This window comes from Pongo pygmaeus, chromosome 6 (assembly GCF_028885625.2).
Source record: "Pongo pygmaeus isolate AG05252 chromosome 6, NHGRI_mPonPyg2-v2.0_pri, whole genome shotgun sequence".
Lineage (NCBI taxonomy): Eukaryota > Metazoa > Chordata > Mammalia > Primates > Hominidae > Pongo > Pongo pygmaeus.
Window position 1 is genome coordinate 25899081 of NC_072379.2, and position 22366 is coordinate 25921446.

The 22366-nt window shown below is 44.0% G+C and overlaps 2 pseudogenes; one reads left to right on the forward strand and one right to left on the reverse strand.

Moving 5' to 3' along the window:
• Positions 1 to 719: 719 nt before the first annotated feature.
• LOC129040766 (small ribosomal subunit protein uS12-like) lies at positions 720 to 1210 on the reverse strand (annotated as a pseudogene).
• LOC129040763 (putative uncharacterized protein FLJ44672) overlaps positions 815 to 22366 on the forward strand; it is a 39353-nt pseudogene continuing 17801 nt past the window's right edge.

Consider the following 22366-nt stretch of genomic DNA (forward strand, 5'->3'; position numbering starts at 1 on the left):
TTGGCCAGGCTGGTCCTGAACTCCTGACCTCAGGTGATTCATCCACCTCCACCTCCCAAAGTGCTGGGATTACGGGTGTGAGTCCACTGCATCTGGCTTTAATGGGATATTTTGCTGCAGACTTTGATAAACAGAATATTAGCATTTTTGGTGTTGTTTTTATTTCACTCATACTGTTTTTCTTTGGACTCAATTACAATAACAGAATTAAAGACCAAAGTGTGAAAGGTAAAGACCAGTACAGATTCAATAATTATTCTTTTCTTCATATTGTGTTTAAATGTTATCCCTTTTTTTTTTGTCCTTATAGCTCGAGCTGTAAAAGCCAAAGGTCCGGTGATGATCCCATACGCTTTTTCAGTCTCATGTTGAAGATTTTTATGTAGAAGGCCTTCCCAAAGGACTTTTCTTTCTTTTTTTTTTTTTTTTTTTGAGATGGGGTTTTCGTTCTTGTCATCCAGGCTGGAGTGCAGTGGTGCAACCTTGGCTCACTGCAACCTCTGCCTCCTGGGTTCAAATGATTCTTCTGCCTCAGCCTCCCGAGTAGCTGGGATTACAGGTGCCCACCACCACGCCAGGCTAATTTTTGTATTTTTAGTGGAGATGGGATTTCACCATGTTGGCCAGGCTGGTCTCAAACTCCTGACCTCAAGTGAGTCTCCCACCTCGGCCTCCCAAAGTGCTGGGGTTACAGACATGAACCCACGCCCGGCCAGGAATTTTTTTTTTTTTTTTGGCATATGAAAATTTATTACTACAGTGTTTTCACCATTAAAATTTATGATCTTGGTCTTTCCTTCTTGCCTTTGTATAGGGCCAAAAGAGACACATTAGCTACTTTGACAACCTTAAAGCGGACTCCAGGAATATCACCAACAGCATGACCTTTGCGACCAAATCCAGCAACCAGAACTTCATCGTTTTCCTCAATAAAGTTCAAGCAACCATCGTTGGGTACAAAGGTTGTGATTTTCTTGCCATTATTGATCAGCTGGACCCTGACACACTTCCTAATGGCAGAATTTGGCTGTTTGGCTTCAACTCCTACTTTTTCCAGCACAATTCCTTTTCCATGAGAAGCACCTCCGAAAGGGTTGGCCTTCAGGGCTGTGCCCAAATGAGCTTTCTTATACTGTTTATCATGCCACTTCTGGTCTCATCAGTGACTACGGAGCTGCCTAGCAGTAGGAAGTCCACGACACTTGCCCATCCTGTCCGTGCCGCGGGCCTAAGCAAAAAAAAAAGCAGGAATTTTTTTTTAAGAAGGCTGTCTACTAATGGAATTCCTGGCCTGGAGAGGATATTACTTTCAAAGGAAGGGATTCGTTTTGTTATTAAAAGGTAAGACTCTTGGATTCTTATTTGACTCTTATCTCTGTTCTGAGTAATACATCTTTTTTATTGTTGGCCAATATTCATTCACGACTAGGGTTATATTTAATTAAGTCTGAGTTATTTTATTTATTTATTTATTTTTGAGACCGAATTTTACTCTCGTTGCCCTGGCTTGAGGGCCATGGTGTGATCTCAGCTCAACACATCCTCTGCCTTTTGAGTTCAAGTGATTCTCCTGCCTCAGCCTCTTGAGTAGCTGGCATTACATGCATGTGCCACCATTCCTGGTTAATTTTCTGTATTTTTAGTAAAGATGGTGTTTCACCACGTTGACCAGGCTGGTCTAGAACTCCTGACCTTGGGTGATCCACCTGCCTCGGCCTCCTAAAGTGCTGGGATTACAGGCGTGAGCCACTGGGCCAGGCCTGGGCCTGCTTCTTTCTTTCTCTTTTTCTTTTTTTTCATTAGCAGCTTAAAATTGGCGCTTTATTCAGACACAAGTGAAAGGATACTAGCCCAGCTTTGGAAATAGGTGTGAGCCCACATATGATTTTCCTAGTTTTTTCTCTCCCTTCTCTTGTTAGTATGTTAATTGTATTCTCTCTCTCAATCTTTTTTCCCCATTTTTTTGGCAGACATTTTTACTCATCTTGGAAGAGTAGGTGAAGAGCTGTTTTTAGGACTCTTTGAAAGGGTACGGTATGGATGACAGTCTTGGCTAATGGTAACCAGATCCAGGGATCTGGGGTCAGTGTGAGCTGGAATCAGTTCAAATTAGCAAAGCACTGGCACTCAGTGCTTTGCAGGAATACAAGTGACCGCAAAGTGTTAAACACATCTGGAAAGGGATACTGACATCCTCAGAATCTGTGGGGAATACACATAGCCTGTAAGACCCATTCCTCTTTGTCCGTATAAAGATTCTTTAAAGAGTAATACCCTTAGTGGTTTTCTGGCCAGCTTGCCTGCTCATTTATCTTTGAGGACAACATGCCTCGTGGAGCTCCACAGGCCCCAGAGGTATATGGGTTCTGCATTTGAAAGTGCTGAAGCTGAGAGACTGGGTCTTGGCAGACCCCAGGAGGTCTGCTTTTTCTCTACTGATTGTCCCTCCTTTTCCTGGCAGCTGGCATTGCTGTTTAAATGGGTTGTTCTTTGCTGTTCAAGTTGTTTGGTAGTGGTGTGTCAGGATGTGGGTTTTCTGAATACTTTGCCAGCTGGTGACTTGAGTGGTGGTTAGGGAGGAGCTCTCCTGGGGCTGTTCTGGAGCTTTTGAGGTCGGGTGTCTCTTTGGGTACTCACACCTCATCTGTTGAGAACACGGTTCTCATTGTGCTGCCTTTGGTAGTGCTGTGTGTGGCTCTTTAGATGTGGGTGGAGGTGAATTGGGGGAGTTAATGAGATCTTTTTTAAGTGTCTTTGATAAAGTAGTCTGCACTACAGGATTCATTGTGACTTTTTTCCTAAACCTGCACATATTTCTCTGCCAGCCTTTGCTGTCTTTCTCATGCCTTTGATTTTCCCAGCTCCTCTTGGTTGAATTTACATAAGTGCTCTGCTATGGTTTAACTGTGTCCCCCAAAGTTTATGTGCTGGAAACTCAATCCTCAATGCACCAGTTGGGATGTGGGGCCTAATAAGAGAGCCCTCATGAATGAGTTAATGTTGTTATTGTGGTAATAGATTAGTAATCAGAGTGGGCTTATTATAAAAGAGAGTTCGGCCCCTTTTGCCCTGTTGCTTTCCTGCACTCTCTTGTCCTTTTGCCTTCTGTTGTGGGATGATGCAGCAAGAAGACCCTCACCAGATGCAGGCCCCTCAACCCTGGACTTCTAGCATCCAGAACTGTAAGAAATAAATTTCTTCCTCTCCTCTCCTCTCCTCCCTCCTTTCCCTTCTCCTCCCTTCCCCTCCCTTCCTTTCCCCTTTCTCCCTCCCTTCCTCCTTCCCTCCCTTCCTCCTTCCCTCTTTCCCTTCCTTCCCTTCCTTTCCTCTATCCCTCCTTTTCTCCTTCCCTCCTTCCCTCCTTCCCTCCCTCCCTCCCTTCCTTCCTTCCTTCCTTCTTTCCTTTCTGTAAATTATGCAGCCTGTGGCATTCTTTTATAACGGCATGAAATGGACAAAGACAGGCTCCATTTTCAAGAGCAAGCCCTTTTGTAGTTCTGAGCGAATTATGACTGCAAAGGAAGTTCTATAGGTAGCCTCAGATCCACCATCTAGGAAACATGCTACCAAGTGGGCCTAGGATCTAGGATTTGATCAAGTGCTGGGCAACATGATACCTCTGCAATTTAGCACCTCCCTATATACCTCCAGTTGGCTCAGCCCATCAGGGCTAAAACTACCCCTCATATCCTAGTGTCTCATGTAGGCAGAAGCCTTGCCTAAACCCTGAGCTGCTTGGCTCACATTTTGTCGTGTGCTTTTTGTAGGGAGTTCAAATATACACAAAAGAAATATGATGAACCTTCATGTACCGAACCCGCAAATTAAGCAGTTACCTCCATTTTTCCAGATTTGTTTCATCTGCTTCAATCTCCCTAAAAATTTATGTTTGTACAGGAAAAACTGGATAAATACCTAATTGTCCACCCTACCTCCTCCCATTTTAAGTCACTTTTCAGAGTAATAAGTTAGTGACCTAGTAACCTCCACTCTAGTGACCAATAGTTTTTTTTTAATATCATTATGAACCCATAGATTATTGTTTGCATTTGATGTATTTCAGGCCATTGCAGTCTTTATTGTTTTGGATGCTTACATTGTCTCATCTAGGTTAATAATTATCTGTTCAAGTTGACTCATGTCTTTTTGATGTGATCCTGTTGGATTTTGATGTCTTCCTTGCTTTCTGGCAAAAAAGATGTTCCAGGATCTATATTCTGCACCATACATGAAGTCAGCCATTTCTCTAGGGGGCCTTGATTCCTTTTAGTAGAGAACACAGTTTGGGGTTTTGGACTGAATTACTTTTGTGAACCTCCTCTCCTAAGATTACAGCCTGCATCCCTGCATATAGCCTGTTTGGAGCTCTTGCTGGGCACCAACAGATCTAAAACTGCTATGTAGTTCTGCCTCACTCTTAGAAAGATTCATCTCTTGAGAGTTTTGTGTTCTACCGCCAGATGTGGTCTTTTTGGTTCTGAAGCTTTTGCTTCAGTCACCCTGAATTTTGCCAGCCCTATGCAAGCTGTACCTTGGATTGCCAACCTGCCCTCACTGGAGCCAATTTCTATGGTTAGAACAGTTGCCCCAACCCGTGCCTAATACTCTAGTAAACAAGGTTCTGCCTGGGCTTAGGTTAACTTTTGCTCCTTTGGGCCCTGTGTTCTACAGCATTCCATTTATCTGAAACTCTCCCTCACCTCATCAAGACCTTATCTGTTCTTTAATGGTTTACTCCTGCTTCCTGGGTTAGAAAGAACCCAGTTCAGGAGTTTCTGTTTTAGTTTGAGATCTTATAGGCCTGTCTCGTCAGGTTGGTGTCAGCCCAGCTAGGATTAGGCAGAATTGGGTGGGGGTTGTAGTGCATTTTTGGCACAGCATGTACCTGGCTAATTCTCTGTCTTTTCTTTCCTATTGTAATTCATGGGTCTTAGCATCTTCTGAATGGTGTTTAGTAGGTCATCCTGTTGATTTCCTGCTAGGGAGTAGCATACTCTGGCTCTGTACCATTTGCAAAGGGACTTAAGGATAGATGATGGGCTGCAGTTTTGTTAAACGGAACAATATGAAGAGATGGCATTGTAAACAAAAGGCTGGACAGCAGGGCGTATTTGAATGGTTGGTCCTTGGCTCCCGTGTTGATATAGGCAGATGCTTGATGGGAATTTCGAATGATCTCAAATATTGTAGATCACTGTTAGATCAGGTCATCCTCAAGGTTGTATAACATTCTTGATGAAGTTTTGTGAATCTTTGGAGATTCTCTGTATAGGGTTTAATCATTTAGTTATCTTAGTCGAGCTTATTTAGTTTCTTTGCAAGGAGATGAGAAATGTGAAAGAGATGCAGACATTAGGGAAATGCCGGGAGCCTTGTTTCCACACCCTCTACTTGGGTTCCAGAACTGGACTCATAGGTAAGTAGTGAGGAGCTGGGCCCAAGCACATTAATCCTAGATCTAGCTCTGCTTTGCGCTCGCTCCAGTTCTTGTGTCAACAGAAGTATTTAATAAAAAAGCACTTGTGGCCGGTTGTGGTGACTTATGCCTGTAATCCCAGCACTTTGGGAGGCTGAGGCGGGCGGATCACCTGAGGTCAGGAGTTCGAGACCAGCCTGGCTTAACATGGTGAAACCCCGTCTTTACTAAAAATACAAAAAATTAGGCGGGTGTTGTGGTGGGCGCCTGTAGTTCCAACTACTCTGAAGGCTGAGGCAGGAGAATCGCTTGAACCCGGGAGGTGGAGGTCGCATTGAGCTGAGATTGTGCCATTGCACTCCAGCCTGGGTGACAGAGTAAGACTCCATCTCAAAAATTAAAAAAATGAAAAAAAAAAAAAAAAAGCAGTTGTGTGGAAAGTGGTCTTAAAATAGTTGTAATCCAGGCCAGGCACAGTGGCTCATGCTTGTAATTCCAGCACTTAGAGAGGCCGAGGCAGGTAGATCACTTGAGGTCAGGAGTTTGAGACTAGCCTGGCCTACATGGTGAAACCTCGTTTCTACAAAAAAATCCAAAAATTAGCTGGGCATGGTGGCTGGCGCCTGTCATCCCAGCTGCTTAGGAGGCTGAGGCAGGAGAATCACTTAAGCCTGGGAGGTGGAGGTTGCAGTGAGCCGAGATTGTGCCACTGCATACCAGCCTGGGCGACAGAGTGAGACTCTTAACAAACAAACGAACAAAAATCTATAGTTGTAATCCCAGACCTTCCAGGATTACAGATTTTAGGAAATCCCCTCTTTACAAAAGACCAGTATGAAAAGCCAAGGATGAAATCACACTATAAAAGGAGCAGGGAAGGAGGACCACTGTCTTGATCTTCCACTTCCCTCAAAGATTTTTAGCATATTGTCACACCTCTGCAGTTTGTACATTTTTTTTTTTGAGATGGAGTCTTGCTCTGCCGCCCAGGCCGGAGTGCAGTAGCGCAATCTCGGCTCACTGCCAGCTCCGCCTCCCGGGTTCACACCATTCTCCTGCCTCAGCCTCCCGAGTAGCTGGGACTACAGGCGCCCACTACCACGCCTGGCTAATTTTTTTGTATTTTTAATAGAGATGGGGTTTCACCGTGTTAGCCAGGCTGGTCTCTATCTCCTGATCTCGTGATCCGCCCACCTCGGCCTCCCAAAGTGCTGGGATTACAGGCGTGAGCCACTGAGCCCGGCCTGTACAATTTTTAGGAGATGTGTTTTAAACATATTTTAACCAAGTCTTGCATATAATGTTCGAATTTTAGAGACCCACATGTTTTACCAGTTTCTCCATTTTTGTTGTTGTTGTTGTTTGTTTTTGTTTTGTTTTGAGACAGAGTCTCGCTCTGTCACCCAGGCTCTAGTGCAGTGGTGCAATCTCGGATCACTGCATCCTCTGCCTCCTGGGTTCCAGCCATTCTCCTGCCTTAGCCTCCCAGGTAGCTGGGATTACAGACACACACCACCATTCCCAGCTAATTTTGTATTTCTAGTAGAGATGGGGTTTCACCATGTTGGCAAGGCTGTTCTTGGTCTCCTGGCCTCGTGGTCCCCCTGCCTCAGCCTCCCAAAGTGCTGGGATTATAGGCATGAGCCACCACGCCCGGCCCAGGTTTTCTTTTTCTGAGGAAATAGTTGAGTAATAGCTTTGCTACTCCTTTAACCTAAATTATTTCTGTCATGAGGTTAGTGACTTCTGACAGGTGGAGGTAGGTAGTCTGAAGCCGTATTACCTGGTCCCAAAGTGGAGGAAATGGAGCCCTGACCCAAACAAATAGGTAGTAAAGGTAAATTAAAAATATGAAAAGTTATTTTGAAAGGCATATATTGAGATATTTAATATTATTTCCAGCCCTGTCTGGTGCACCCTGTAGAACCCCTGTACCTTATTATATGTCACTCTTAATAGTTCCTGGCTGGGTGCGGTGGCTCATGTCTGTAATCCCAGCACTTTGGGAGGCTGAGGTGGGCGGATCACGAGGTCAGGAGATCGAGACCATCCTGGCTAACACGGTGAAACCCCATCTCTACTAAAAATACAAAAAAAATCAGCTGGGCGTGGTGGCGGGTGCCTGTAGTCCCAGCTACTCGGGAGGCTGAGACAGAAGAATGGCGTGAACCCAGGAGGCGGAGCTTGCAGTGAGCCGAGATTGCGCCACTGCACTCCAGCCTGGGTGACAGAGCGAGACTCCGTCTCAAAAAAAAAAAAAAAAGTTCCTTATATTCTATACAGTGTTTCTTTATATAAATAAAAGCAAATATGAGCATATGTTCTTACCCCCTTCATGGTCTTTTAGCATGAAAGGTAGCTCATTATATAACGTATTGTTTACTGTTTTGTCCTTAACAGTATGTCTTGAGGATCTTTCCTTGTTGGGAGAGAAAGCTTTCTCATTCTTAAATCAGAGCTGCGTAGTATTCCATTGTGTAGATGGCTGCCTCCTGCTTTATTGAATCAGTGCCTTATACATGTGCACTTGAGTCATTTCCAGTATTTGCTCTTACAAGCAATACTTCAGTGAACAAAGGCAGCTTTTTTTTTTTTTTTTTTTTGAGACAGAGTCTTATTCTGTCACCCAGGCTGCAGTGCAGTGGTGCGATCTCGGCTCACTGCAACCTCTGCCTCTTGGGTTCAAGCGATTCTCCCATCTCAGTCTTCTGAGTAGCTGGGATTACAGGCATGCGCCACCATGCCCAGCTAGTTTTTGTATTTTTAGTATAGATGAGGTTTGTCATGTTGGTCAGGCTGGTCTCGAACTTCTGACCTCAGGTGATTCACCCGCCTTGGCTTCCCAAAAGTGCTGGAAATTGACAGGCCTGAGCCTCTGTGCCTGGCCATAGGCAGGTGTTTTGTTTTGTTTTGTTTTTTTGGAGACGGACTGACCAAAGGCAGTTTTTTTTGTTTTTTTTTTTGAGACAGAGTTTTGCTCTTGTTGCCCAGGCTGGAGTGCAATGGCGTGATCTCGGCTCACCGCGACCTCCACCTCCCAGGTTCAAGCAGTTCTCCTGCCTCAGCCTCCTGAGTAGCTGGGATTACACGCATGTGCCATCATGCCCGGCTATTTTTTTGTATTTTTAGTAGAGACGGTTTCACCATGTTAGCCAGGATGGTCTTGATCTCCTGACCTCAGGCGATCCACCCTCCTCAGGCTCCCAAAGCGCTGGGATTACAGGCGTGAGCTACTGCGCCGGGCTAAAGGCAGCTTTTTAAAGGATTGCACAGCACTGCATATGCTACTTAAAAGGCTTCATTCTTAGAATGCCAGTTGTTTTTATTGGTTAACAAATTCCCAGTTACTCGTACTCAGAAGCGCGACACTGAGATGAGTCTGACATCCCTTCATAACTTAAGAATCATTAGTATGACTGCCCCATGGAGGCATACTGCTCTATCTCAGGTTTATTTCAATAATAAATCCTTTGGAAATTTTAATAATGAAACCTACTTAAGGCCCTTTGCTCAAGAAGTCTGAATCACTGATCACTGCAGTTACTCCCATGGCAGCTGTAGAGTAATTTAACAGGATAATAGCGAGTAAGATAAATTACACTTTAGATTCTTAGTGGATTGATGTGCAAAAGTATGTAAGGAAAGATGGGGGTGGGAGAGGAGTGCCTTTAAAATTTCTGCACACAGTAATAAAATAAGGAACTGGACCATTGTAGCCATTACTACCAGGGATTAGTCATCTAGTAACAACCTCTGGGGCTCAGTGGTGGGTAGAACATCCTATTTATTATATTCAACAAATTGGGTTAATTCTTTTGTTTGTGTGCCTCTTTGGAGGGGGTGGAGATTCTAGGTAGTTTGTCAATTGTCTGATTTAGAATACTGCCTTTTCTACTAAAAAATTAGTATCTTCAGTGTAAAAATAGGGAGGCAGACCAGTTTTACAAACAGCTGCTGGCCAGGAGAATAATAGTTTCTGCCAGGTAAATGGTTAAAAAAAGGCACACTGGAAAAATAACTGTGGGGTGGTAAGTGTTTCTTATTTACAAGGCTAACATAAGTTCTCCCCATGTGTTGGGGATGGAGGAGGGGATGGATCGGTTAAGAAGTGAGTACAATGCTTGCTTTGAGTGTCCCTCGATTTGTGTTTGGGGGAGAAGAGTGAGGATGTGGTTATATGGGTAGGGGTGGGCCCAGGGAAGGGACCCAAGGAAGGAAATTCAGCAGACTTGACTGCAGTTCCACCCTTACGGACATTCCTTGGCACCTGGTCACATTGTCGATGCCTCACCATCTGCTTGGTATTGATTTTTTGTTTGTTTGAGACAGAGTCTTGCTCTGTCACCTAGGCTGGAGTGCAGTGGTGCAACCTCAGCTCACTGCAGCCTCTGCCTCCCGGGTGCAAGTGATTCTCCTGGCTCAGCTGCTGAGTAGCTGGGACTACAGGCGCCCACCACCATGCCCGGCTAATTTTTGTACTTTTAGTAGAGACAGGGTTTCACCACATTGGCCAGGCTGGTCTCAAACTCCTGACCTTGTGATCTGCCCGCCTTGGTCTCCCAAAGTGCTGGGATTACAGGCATGAGCCACCGTGCCTGGCCTGATTTTTCTTTTCTTTTTTTTTTTTGAGACAAAGTTTCGCTCTTGTTACCCAGGCTAGAGTACAATGGTGTGATCTTGGCTTACCATAACCTCCGCCTCCCGGGCTCAAGTGATTCTCCTGCCTCAGCCTCCCGAGTAGCTGGCATTACAGGCATGCACCACCATGCCTGTCTAATTTTGTATTTTTCCTACAGATGGGGTTTCTCCATGTTGGTCAGACTGGTCTCGAACTCCCGACTTCGGGTGATCTGCTCGCCTTGGCCTCCCAAAGTGCTGGGATTACAGGCGTGAGCCACCTCGCTTGGCCAATCACAATTTTTAAAACCACCATGGCCTAGTTAATGATGTTTATTAGCTCATCACCACTAATCATTGTGCACTCTCACTTGCTATATCAGAGGCTCTAAACTGCCCAATTTTTATTTATTTATTTTTGAGATGGAGGCTTGCTCTGTTGCCCAGGCCGGAATACAGTGGCACAATCTCTGCTCACTGCAACCTCCACTTCCTGGGGTCAAGGGATGCTCGTGCATCAGCCTCCTGAGCAGCTGGGATTACAGGCATCCACCACCATGCCCAGCTAATTATTGTATTTTTTAGTAGAGACAGGGTTTTGCCGTGTCAGCCAGGCTGGTCTCAAACTCCTGACCTCAAGTGATCTGCCCACCTCGGCCTTCCAAAATACTGGGATTACAGGTGTGAGCCACTGCACCCAGCCTAAAGTGCCCAATTTTAAAGGAATAATTGGGAAAACAATTGTTTAAAAAGAAAATGAAGGAGTTGCCATGACTGAGGTTAGCAGTGTGAAGACCCTAGAAAACCTGTGTGAACTCGGGTTCACAGTCTACTGCCTGGTCAAGAGCCTTAGAAAACTTAGATGTACGTGTTAGGAGACCAGGTTCTGAAAGCTCCCAGGGTTGTATAAACTTCTACAATAAGTTCCATGATGCCTGATGAGTAGTCTCACATTTCCACAGTAGGCATGCTATTGCTGCTTCCTTATGAAAAGAGCAGAAGATACAGATAATACCTGAAGCAGGAAAACAAAGGAGAGACACTGAACTGGTCCTCTACCTTTGGGTGCCCCTCGTGCTTCGTGTTTCTCATTGAGCCTCACTTATCAGTGACACAGGAATGATCCCTTTGTTCTCCACTTTTCTTGTTCTTGCCTGGAGGTAGGGGAGGCAGATCATGCCACTTGCTGACATTATGTTGCGTGGATTAGTTGGAGGGACAGGAACAGGAAATTTTCCTGATGGTATATGTGTCACTGGGGCTCACAGGGGTACTTTTTAATCTTCTTACTGGCCTCTGTGATTCTGTGACCCTGGTTACTACATGTTCAGAAAGTATCAGCTTATTTGAAAGTGATACTCTTATTTTCTATTTAAATATTGCCAAAGACCATCACACTTTTTTTTTTTAATTGAAACATTTTTGTATTTTTTATTTTTTGGAGACAAGAGTCTCTCTCTTTCATATGAACATGAAGGGACTCATAGTCCTTCCCCTACTGTATGTCCTTAATTTAATAACATATCAATGAAGGGTCATGTCTGAATGAATTATAAAAGTTCAGGACCTAAAAAAAAAAGGAAGGTCCTAGAAACCAGGCTTTGGTTTATTTCTACTACTACACTTGCTATTGAAACCAAGCAGACAATTTAATTTCTCTTGGATTCAGCTTTCTCATATGTCAGAATGGGAGAGGAAGGGAGGTGTTGGGATAAGTGTCATTCCACTGTCTATACTTCTAATCTGGCTAACACACGTGTGGCAAATACTTAAGATTTATTGACAGTGGTTTCCTGGAATGCTGTCTTGAACGATTCTGAGGAGGCTCAGCAAGAAGGTGCGTTTCAGTTGATTGGGTGTGTCTGTCATGGAGAAGGAAGTAAGGAGTAGGGGGCGCTCGCAGCATTCCTGGGGCGTTCCTGTCCATTATCTCAATACCTGGTGTTGATGTTTCCTGTCCCTTAACGGGAATCCTGACTACTCTGCGTCTGATGACTCGAACTTACTGAGTGGTGTTTAGTTGCATCATAGAAACCACCTGTCTTTGAACAGCTACCCTGCCTCTTGATGAGAATGCAAAGGCTTCCAGGGATCACTGCTGTATGGAATGGCCTTTGGTCATTTCTGATTAGAACACAGAGGTCATTTTGACTAATAACTCTCCTTTTGATTGAAAGTGTTAAAATAGGCTGGGCGCGGTGGCTCACACCTGTAATCCCAGCACTTTGGGAGGCCTCGGTGGGCAGGTCACAAGGTCAGGAGATCGAGACCATCCTGGCTAATATGGTGAAACCCCCATCTCTACTAAAAATACAAAAAATTAGCTGGGCGTGGTGGTGCGTGCCTGTAGTCCCAGCTACTCAGGAGGCTGAGGCAGGAGAATCACTTGAACCTGGGAGGTGGAGATTGCAGTGAGCCAAGATCACGCCACTGCTCTCCAGCCTGGGCGACAGAGCAAGACTGTCTCAAAAAAAAAAAAAAAAAAAAAAAGAAAAGAAAAAGTGTTAAATGTTCCTCCTAGAAGTACTTATCTTTTATGCTTGTCCTTCAGATTTGCCCAATATCCTCAGCAAAATGCCCTCAATATGAAGTAGATATTGTGCATATTGCTCGATTGTATGGAACTTGTCCATAATGTACTTGAGGATGCAGATACAAATAAAAGAATGTCTGTAAATTTTATCTTCCACAAATTATATTCTCTTGCACTTTCAGCTCAAGCTCTTGGACTCACTGAGGCAGTAAAAATACCATATCCTGTGTTTGAATCAAACCCCGAGTTCCTGTATGTAGAAGGCTTACGAGAGGGGATTTTCTTTCGAAGCCCTACCTGGTTTGGAGTTCCATGACTTGAAAGGATCGTCCATAGGAGTAATAAAATCAAGTTGGTTGTTAAAAAGTAAGTTCTAGGCCAGCGTGGGGACTCATGCCTGTAATTCCAGCACTTTGAGAGGCCAAGGCGAATGGATCACCTGAGGTCAGGAGTTCGAGACCAGCCTGGCCAACATGGTGAAACCCCATCTTTACTAAAAATACAAAAAATTAGCCTGGCATGGTGGCTGGCGCCCATAATCCCATCTATTTGGAGGCTGAAGCAGGAGAATCGCTTGAAGCTGGGAGGCAGAGGCTGCAGTGAGCCGAGATCACAGTACTGTACTCCAGCCTGGGCGACAGAGTGAGACTCTGCCTCAACAACAACAACAATAAAAAAGTTCTATTTGTCATCATAGTCATTTCTGGAATTAAAACAATAAAATGACATTTCTACTAAAATTTTTTTCTAGCTAGAGGTGACAGGCGTGGCTGTAAGTCCTTGATGGAAAAGTCTGGCTCTGAGCTGCAGTCCTGGCACACTCTGTTGCCTCTGCAGTCCCCCACCCTGTACTCAGTTGTCTTCAACTGAGTACAAGAATAATGAATTCTTGCACTATTCAGTACAAGAATAGTGAATTCTTGCACTATTCAGTACAAGAATAGTGAATTCTTGCACTATTCAGTGCAAGAATAGTGACCACTGTCTCCACGGTGTTCAGAGGCACTTGAATGAAATTTAATTTGCTGGGTTTTATCTGCTCTGTTATTCCTGGGTCAGTTTTGTGAGGGACTAAATACTGATGATTGAGTTTCTTTCTTTTTCCTTTTTTTTTTTTTGAGACAGAGTTTCGCTCTTATTGCCTAGGCTAGAGTGCAATCTTGACTCACTGCAACCTCCGCCTCCCGGGTTCAAGTGATTCTTCTGCCTCAGCCTCCCAGGTAGCTGGGATTACAGGTATGTGCCACCATGCCCAGCTAATTTTTTAGTTTTTAGTAGAGACGGGGTTTCACCAAGTTGGTCGGGCTGGTCTCGATCTCCTGACCTCAGGCCTCGGCCTCCCAAAGTGCTAGGATTACAGATGTGAGCCACTGCACCTGGCCTGATAGGATGATTGAGTTTCTTATTATATCTATGTTTCTGCAGAATTTTAGTGGCTGAAGAAAGTACACTAGTGTGAATTTTCTTTTTCATGAAAGAAGTAATTTATTCTTCATATAATTACTTGTCAGTCATGGGAAGGAAAAGTCAAGGTTTTCGTCCAAAATGATAGGAATTATTGTTACATTACAGGATGACTCTGAATGCCTTTAGGAAAAAACCCTGGTCATATCACGACTGTTTTACTAGCTGTGAGACCACCATTATACTGGCTACTGTAACATTTCTTGGTTTTCTTTCTAGACCTGAACTAGTTACCTCCCACTTGCCTCCTGGAACAGCTAGTAAAATAAACACTAAAGGTAAGAGATTACATGTTCTTCGTATTATATTTCACTACATTAAGACATTTTTTATCACCATTCCTTAAATCATACAGAATCATTGGCCAATATCTTTGTGGGACTTGCAGTTAGTTTCTTGGCTTTTTAAGGTATTTTATGTAATGGACCTCTTTTTCTTTCTTTTTTTTTTTAATTTCATTGGAAGTGTCATATTTGCAATCCCAGTTCATTCATGTTTCCATGGCTTTGTTGAGCCCCCCCTGTGGAGGATTACACTACAAGTTTAATTCTGCAGATTTCTTTGAAAAGAGCCAAACTATGTATTTTAGTACTCTGCTCTTATAAAGCATCTCCTTCTGTGTTTTTTTTTCCTACAATATACTAAAGTAAGTCTGTGCTTATTTTACAGCTTTGCAGTCCCCAAAAAGACCATGAAGCCCTGGGAGTAATGAAAAGGTTCCTGAAATCGAGGTCACTGCGGAAGGTAAGGGCCAGTCCTTGGCATGTTTCTGTTGATTCTCCAGTTTAATAGTTATGTCAGTTCACTAGCTACATGTTTATACAGATGAGGTTAACCAAACTAGTTGTACATGTGAACAACTGCGTTTGATAAAGCTAAATTTCTGAATGTTTTTAATAGAAATTTTGAAAATCATTAACAGAAAATAAGTAACTTGGATCACATCATAAACTACACTCAAGAAAATCCCTAAAATGCTTTTCCTTTATTACAACAAATAAGGGTACAGAGGGTCACGTGGAATGTTTCTTGATCTTTTGTCCTCTATGTTTTTTCTATTATTTTAAGGAAAGAAAGTTTAGGCATAGTTTAAATAGCAGTGCCTGAAATGAAAGTATTTCCTACAACACCCCGTAATGTACTTCCTTTTCTTCATGCCCGCGGGATCTTCAGGATTCTCATGTTTACAGTGTTAAAATACTTTATACAATACCAAAGACAGTTGCCAACCAACCATCAAATATGGGTATTTCTTTTATCACCTCATAAATGTAAAAGGAAATAACTGCATTAGGATCTTTTTTTTTTTTTTTTTGGAGACAAATTGGGGCTGTAGGAATAATATAACCAGGAGTAACTTGAGGATTGTTTGCTGCTGCAGCCAGTCATGATTTTCCAAACAGGGAGATGCCTGTTTTTCTCACATAAAAGTAATTGCGCAGGTAGGCTGAGGCTGACATTGGTTCAGTAGCTCAAAGATGGTAAGACTGGCTTCCTTTTGCTTCTCTTCACTTTTCTTTCTGGTGCATGGTGACTGAGGGAGCTCCTGTCATCATGTCTCCATCCAAGCAGGACATACGTAAGTAAAGAAAATGCAGTGTGAGCCCTGCCTGCACCCATGGTCAGGAAAAGCAAGAGGCTTTTTTTAAATCCTAGCAGAATTTTGTGTAAGTCTCTTGGTTTTAAAAAAGATTAATTTGGCCAGGCGCGGTGGCTCACACCTGTAATCCCAGCACATTGGGTAGCTGAGGCAGGTGGATCACTTGAGGTCAGGAGTTCAAGACCAGTCTGGTCAACATGGTGAAACCTTGTCTGTACTAAAAATACAAAAAATTAGCCAGGCGCAGTGGCATGTGCCTGTAATCCTAGCTGCTGGGGAGGCTGAGGCGGGAGAATCACTTGAACCCGGGAGGCGGAGGTTGCAGTGAGCCGAGATTGCACCACTGCACTCCAGCCTGTGAGACAGAATGAGACCCTGTCTTAAAAATAAATAAATAAATAAATAATAAAAAATATTAATTTTAAAATAATAAAATAAAATAAAGCACAAACTCTGAGGCCAAAGTGATAGTATTTAAATCTGCGCTCTGCCACTTAGGAAATTACTTAAATTCTCTGTTCTTTAGGTTGTACACTTGTAAAATGGGAGGAGGAAAATAATATATGACTCATGGTTTTTAAAAATTGAGATGTTATTTTATTTTATTTTTTTTCTGAGATGGAGTTTCGTTCATGTTGCCCAGGCTGGAGTGCAATGGCACGATCTTGGCCCACTGCAGCCTCTGCCTCCCGGGTTCAAGTGATTCTCCTGCTTCAGCCTCCTGAGTAGCTGGGATTACAGGCGCCCACCACCATAACCAGCTAATTTTTTGTATTTTGAGCAGAGACGGGGGTTTCACCATGTTGGCCAGGCTGTTCTCAAACTCCTGACCTCAGGTGATCCGCCTGCCTCGGCTTCCCAAAGTGCTGGGATTACAGGCATGAGCCACCACGCCTGGCTGAGATGTTATTTCTTTAATAAACAGCTGCTATCGTTTCAGACCACTTGCTATTTAGGAAGTTAGGAATTTTTCACTAGAAGGCATGTAAAGAAAGACGATGAGCATTTGTAATGGATTTAGCATTCATCATTTGACTGCATGACTGACCCCTAGAGCTATGATTTTACTAATTACTTTTTCAGAAGCCACTTAGCTAGGAACTGAGCCTAACCAGCCACCCACCCTCACCATTAAGTGCTCTTTGGTTCTTCTCTGTTTGTCCTCAAACTTTGTTACTCTCACAAAGTGATAAAAACTTGCATTGTTTTTCTTTCCTTTTTAGAGACAGGGTCTTGCTCTGTGACTCAGGCTGCAGTGCAGTGGTGTGATCATGGCTCACTGTAGCTCCAAACTCCTGGGCTCAAGCAATACTCCCACCTCAGCCTCCCAAGTAGCTGGGACTACAGACGTACACGACCACATAAATCTAAATTTTTAATTTTTTTGTGTTTTTAATTAATTAATTAATTATTATTTTTTGAGATGGAGTCTCGCTCTTTTGCCAGGCTGGAGTACAGTGGCGCAATGTTGGCTCACTGCAACCTCTTCTTCCTGGGTTCAAGCGATTCTCCTGCCTCAGCCTCCCAAGTAGCTGGGACTACAGGCACGCGCCACCACGCCCAGCTAATTTTGGTATTTTTAATAGAGAGGGGGTTTCACCATGTTGGCCTGGATGGTCTCAATCTCTTGACCTCGTGATCTACCCGCCTGGGCCTCCCAAAAGTGCTGGGATTACAGGCGTGAGCCACCGTGCCCAGCCTTAAATTTTTTATTTTTTATTGTAGAGATGGGATCATGCTATATGTTGCTCAGGAGGTCTGGAACTCCTGGCCTCAAGTGATCCTCCTACCTCAGCCTCCCAAAGTGCTAGGATTATAGGCAGGCATGAGCCACCTGTGCCTGGCCCCCTATTTTCTTTTTTTAATAACAGCTTTATTGAAATGTTGTTCACATACCGTGTAATTCATTTATCAAAGTGTGCAATTTAGTGATTTTTAGAATATTCACAGAGCTGTGCATCTGTCACCACAATCAATTTTAGAAGCTTTCATTACCCTGTAGAGAAATCCACACTTCTTATCCACTAGCTCCTACTGCCTCCATGTGCCTGTGCTCCCATAAGCAACCACTAATCTATTTTCTGTCACTATAGATTTGCCTAATCTGGACCTTTTATATAAATAGGATTGTGCAATATGAGATTTTCTGTGGCTGGCTTTTTTTTCCCTCTTAGCACAGTGTTCAGAGTTCCTTCCTGTCATAGCATGTGTCAGTATTTCGTTCCTTCTATGGCTGAATAATATTCCATGGTGGAGACACACCACATTTTGCTTATCTGTTCATTAGTTGATAAACATTTGGATTGTTTCCATGTATTGGCCACTATGAATAATGCTGCTATGAAGATTCATGTACAAGTTTTTGTGTGGACATATATTTTTATTTCTCTAGGATATGTACATAGGAGAGAAATTGTTGCATTCTGTGATACTGTACATTTAGCCTTTTGAGAAACTGTTTTCCAAAGTGGTTACACCAGTCAGGTGTGGTGACTCACACCTGTAATCCCAGCTACATGAGAGGCTGAGGTGGGAGGATCACTTGAGCCTATGAGTTAAAAGATACCATCCTGGGCAAGATAGCGAGACCCTGTCTCAATTTAAAAAAAATCAAAGTAACATGACAAGAAAAGAAACACTCAAAGTGGTTAAACCATTTTATATTTCCACCAGTAACGTATGTGGGTTCTAATTTCTCCACATTTTCACCAACATTTCTTTGAGACAAGATCTCACTGTGTCACCCATGCAGGAGTGCAGTGGTGCGATCACGGCTCACTGCAGCCTCAAACTCCCAGACACTTGTGATCCTTTTATCTCAGCCTCTTGAGAAGTTGGGACTACAGTCACATGCCACCACACAGCTGATTTTTTTATTTTTAGTAGAGACAGGGTTTCACTATGTCGCCTAGGCTGGTTTTGAACTCCTGGACCCACCTGCCTTAGCCTCCCAAACTGCTGGGATTACAGGTGTGAACCACCATACCTTGTCCTCTCTTTCTTTTCTCTCTCCTTTTTTTTCCTTGGTAGATGGAAATATGTCATGTACCAGCGGTCCATCCAATGACTGCCCATCAGTTCCAATTCGTCCTTCACTGCCTGCTCTGCAAACATAGAGGTGGGTTCCTTAAATGCTTCCTCTGTCAGCTGGTGCATTATTAAATGTTGTCAGTACATGGTGCTAGTGGGACTTTTTAAGAGGCTTTTCTTTCTGATTGTGGTTTGTGAATCTCCACAGGCGCTGAGCTTCTCCAGCACCAGGCTCCTGCCTTGCACGGTACTCAGCAGCACCCACTAACCAGCAGTTTCTCTGTACCTGCCTGGATGGTTTTGTAGTGAGACAACTGTTCATTAATAGCTTAATCTAGTACCCAAAAGGGTGGATTTTCAGCGAATTCCAGAGAGCAGATTGCTAGCATGTTCCACCATGTGGTAATGCAGCAATTCTGCCATTGAATTACCCATGACTGTGCCCTCTCCAAGGGGGCCTGGATCTCAGCCCTAGTGGGGAGTCCCTTCCTTTGTCACTCTATCTCAGCATAGGGACAGTAGGGACGGTCACTGCTCGTTGTATCGGCTGGTCCTATACTTTTTTTTTTTGAGACAGGGTCTCCCTCTGTTGCCCAGGTTGAAGTGCAGTGGTGAAATCATGGCTCACTGCAGCCTTGATCTCCTGGGCTCAAGCAACCCTCCCACCTCAGCCTCCTAAGTAGTTAGGACTACAGGTGTGCACCACCATACCCAGCTTTTTTTTTTTTTTTTTTTTTTTTTTTGATAGAGACAGGGCCTCACTGTGCTTCCCAGGCTGATCTCAAACTCCTGGCCTCAAGAAGTCCTCATGAGTTGGCTTCCCAAATTGCTGGAATTATAAGCATGAGCCATCATGCCTGGCCTCTGCTAGTCCTGTGTTCTCTAGAGTTCTCTTTACTTTTTGGTAGCCAGTCTCTCATTATGCTGTTGCCCTGTTATAATTAAAAATTTTTTATTTTAGATTTTACCACTTTAAACTTTTGAGTGGTTTATGTCTCCTGACTGGACTCTGACAAATACAGAATTGATGCTAGGAAGGGTCCTGGGAGATAGACCCACACAGATGGGATTTGGGCATAGGTTTGGTTATCCAAGGGGCAGTGCTGAGCTCCTTGCCAATGGGAAATGGGATGCTGGTGATTTCCAGGAAGTGACCTCACAATGATTCAAGCTACCACTTACTGTTGATTGTGATGAAATGCCAGCTGAGGCACATGCCTTGGGAGCTAAGTGACTGCTGCACTTGACCACTATGAAGACTGGTGTGGGAAGGGTCCTTTTGGATGACTTGAGCAGGGGCCCCTAATCCTTTGGTCACAGGTGTGTATTGGGCCACACAGCAGGAGGTGAGCAGCAGGTGGGCGAGCGAAGCTTCGTCTGTATTTACAGCCACTCCCCACGTTACCGTCTGATCTCTGCCTCTTGTCAGATCAGTGGCAGCATTAGATTCTCATGGGAGCATGAACCCTATTGTGAACTGTGCATGCAAGGGATCTACCTTGCTTTGTCCTTATGTGAATCTTATGCCTGATAATCTGTCACTGTCTCCCATCATCCCAAGATGGGAAGTTGCAGGAAAACAAGCTCAGGACTCCCACTGATTCTATATTATGGTGAGTTATATAATTATTTCTTATATATTGCAATGTAATAATAATAGAAATAAAGTACAGAATAAATATAATGTGCTTGAAATATCCCAAAACTGACCCCTGCCCCCAGTCTGTGAAAAAATTGTCTTCACAAAACCGGTCCCTGGTGCCAAAAAAATTGGGGACTGCTGCACTTGAGCACTTACAGAGAGAAAAACAAAAAGCTCAAGTTTTTACCTCTCAGCATAAGTCATGGTCTAAGATCCAGAGAACTTCCAAGATAGCCCAAACACAATTCCTTACTTCTTGTATCCCCAGGGCGATATTATTGAAAATCAAACACAAACTTAAGTGTGTGGGTTGCTGAGTTAGAAGGACAGTTGAATTCACTGTGTCACCAAGGTTCTTATGAGAACATTAGGGCACTAATAGGTGAAGAATGGGATTTTTTTTTTTTTTTTTTTTTTTTTTTTTTTTTTTTTTTTTTTTTTTTGAGACAGTCTCCCTCTGTTGCCCAGGCTGGAGCACAGTGGTGTGATCTCAGCTCACTGCAGTCTCAACCTCCCGGGCTCAAGCTATCCTCCCGCCTCAGCCTCCGGGGTAGCTGGGACCACAGGTACGAGCCACCATGCCCAGCTAATTTATGTGTTTTTTGTAGAGATGTGGTTTCACCACATTGCTCAGGCTGGTCTTGAACTCCTGGGCTCAAGCCATCTGCCCACGTTGGACTTCTGAAGTTTTGAGATTACAGGCAGGAGCCACCATGCCTGGCCCTGTTCTCTTTTACACTGGTTTATTGTGTGTCTCCAAAGGCGCTGTTGTCTTTCTGACTTCTAGGCTTGCTCACTTCAGGCTGTTCACTTAAGCCAGAGGAATTCTAAAAGGCAAATTTGGGTCAAAATGGTCCTTGATTAAAACCTGCTGGAGTGACTGCCCATTGCCTTTAAGACAAAGTCCAAACTAATTGGGCCACAGGGCCTGGTAAGAGCTGGCCTCTGCTCACCTTCCCAGTTTTATCCTGCACTACCCTCCCCATATCCCTACCCTCTAGCCACATGTAATGTCAGTTTCCTTGGGGGACTTTACTGGTCCTTCTTCAGGAAACCCTTTCCCTACGCCCATCATCAGTCTTTCACTCTCATCTTTGTTCATTTTTAGCCTCAGCCAAGATGTCTCACCCCACTCTCTGATGCAACAAGAAGCCCAAGGGGCTTGGGAGCATTTCAGTCCCACTCTGTACTCCTGTCATTGTGCTCATCACAGTCTGATAAGTGTTGACATATGATTCCTATATTAGTCCATTTTGCATTGCTATAAGGAAACACCTGAGGCTGGGTAGTTTATAAAGAAAACAAGTTTATTTGTCTCACAGTTCTGCAGACTATACAAGTAGCATGGTGCCAGGCCAGGTGCAGTGGCCCACACCTGTAATCCCAGCACTTTGGGATGCTGAGGCAGGAGGATTACTTGAGCCCAGAAGTTTGAAACCACCCTGGGAAACATGGTGAGACCTTGTCTCTACTAAAAAAAAAAAAAAAAATTAGCCAGGTATGATGGTGCACTGATGCATGCCAGTGGTTCCAGCTACTTGGGAGGCCAAGATAAAAAGATCTTTTTAGCCCAGGAGGTCAGGGTTGTTGTGAACCATAATTACACCACTGCTTTCTAGCCTGAGTGTCAGAGTGAGACCCTGTCTCAGGGAAAAAAAAGCATCGTGCCAGCATTTGCTGGTGAGGACCTCAGGAGGCTTCCACTCATGGTGGAAGGTGAAGGAGAAGCCAGCATGTCACTTGGTGAGAAGTGGACCTCAGGAGGCTTCCACTCATGGCAGAAGATGAAGGAGGAGCCAGGATGTCACTTGGTGAGAAGAGGGAGCAAAGGAGAGAGGAGGAGGTGCCAGGCTCTTTAAACAACCAGCTCTCACATGAACTAGTGGAGAGAGAACTCACTTATTACCATGGGGACGGCACCAAGCAATTCATGAGGGATCTGCCCCCATGACCCGCACAGCTCCCATCAGGCACCACCTCCAACATTAGGGATTTAATTTCAGTATGAGATTTGGAGGAGACAAACATTCAAACTATATCAATTTCCTGCTACTCTATAAACTC